Source organism: Numida meleagris, chromosome 26 (genome assembly GCF_002078875.1).
Source record: "Numida meleagris isolate 19003 breed g44 Domestic line chromosome 26, NumMel1.0, whole genome shotgun sequence".
Classification (NCBI taxonomy): domain Eukaryota; kingdom Metazoa; phylum Chordata; class Aves; order Galliformes; family Numididae; genus Numida; species Numida meleagris.
In genome coordinates, this window is record NC_034434.1 from 4,758,735 (window position 1) to 4,759,989 (window position 1,255).

Below are 1,255 nucleotides of genomic sequence, written 5' to 3' on the forward strand. Positions count from 1 at the left end.
AATCCGCCGATTTTTATGGCGATTAGTCCTCCGGGCAGTAGCGCGCATGCGCGCTGGAAAGCGGAAGTGCCGTATCTGCGATCTGACCGCTCTGGGCAGCTAATCCGCCGGTCTCTCTTGCGATTAGTCCTCCAGGCAGTGGCTGACTTAGTGATATTCTCCCCCCGCTTCCAATCCAGCATCCCCCTCACCTATTTCCTCAGGCGGTTTTACACCCGAGCCCGCCCCGGGAACACAGACTGCTTTTGCTGGCTCACGGTGCTGGCCTGGAGTGGCGCCAAGGTCACCCCTAGCGGCACGCGACCGGCTTTCCTAGGAGCTGCTGAACGGGCTCTTCCAACCTGCTCATCCCATCCTGGGCAACCGAGCTCCTTCTAGTCTCAGTGCCTCATGGTTCCGGGCACCCCACCATGCACTGCAGGTAAGCAGCCACGTGCACGTGGTGCAGCCATGTTGCTCGGCGTGTGGCCGCGTCGGCAGGCAGTCCCATGCCCGTGTGGGCACAGCCTGCAGTAACTCCCGGAGGGCAGCAGAGACCGCAGAGTAGTTGTGTGGGAAGGCGGGGGATGGCGCGAGAACCGCTCCGTGGCTCTGCAGGGTGACAGCAGAAATCGTAAAAAGGAGCAGGAAGCCAGCAGGAAAATGTGTTGGGCCAGACCAATGGGTCCCCCCTTTCCCCCCTCTTCCCCCACCCCTTAGGGGGACCCACAACCACTACCTCGAACTCATGAAAATAGCACTCTATCCTATTAAATGTAGTCCAATACCTTGTCTAACTTCTGATCCGAGAATCAGGAGTAGAGAGTCCACCCTGAAGGCTTATTACTTCACATTGCTTTTCTCTCCAGCAGCAACATCTGCCACGTGACCTTCATGTCAAAGAGTTTCTGTGCATTTCATTGTTTAGTTATACGCTTCTTCTCTGTCTGTGTTTCTGAAGGCCCATGTTCTTTATGGGGGTGATTTCATGTCTCACTGCATGTCTCTTACTGCATGTATCTTGTAAGATGAACATGTCTCCATTACATTTTATTTTGCCAAAGAGAAGTTGGAAGCTGAGCAGCAGAAAGAAGCTTAGAATTGTAATTACTTCTCTCTAATTTGAAAAATGAATTAAGTGCGCATATTCTGTTTTCAGTCCCAGTGACATGGCTATAAACAGAGGAAGGCATATTGAATCCATTTGGATTACTTATGTGCACACAAGGACCAAGTAGTGAAGGCAGCAAAAGCTCCCTGATGTTTTTTTTTTTTT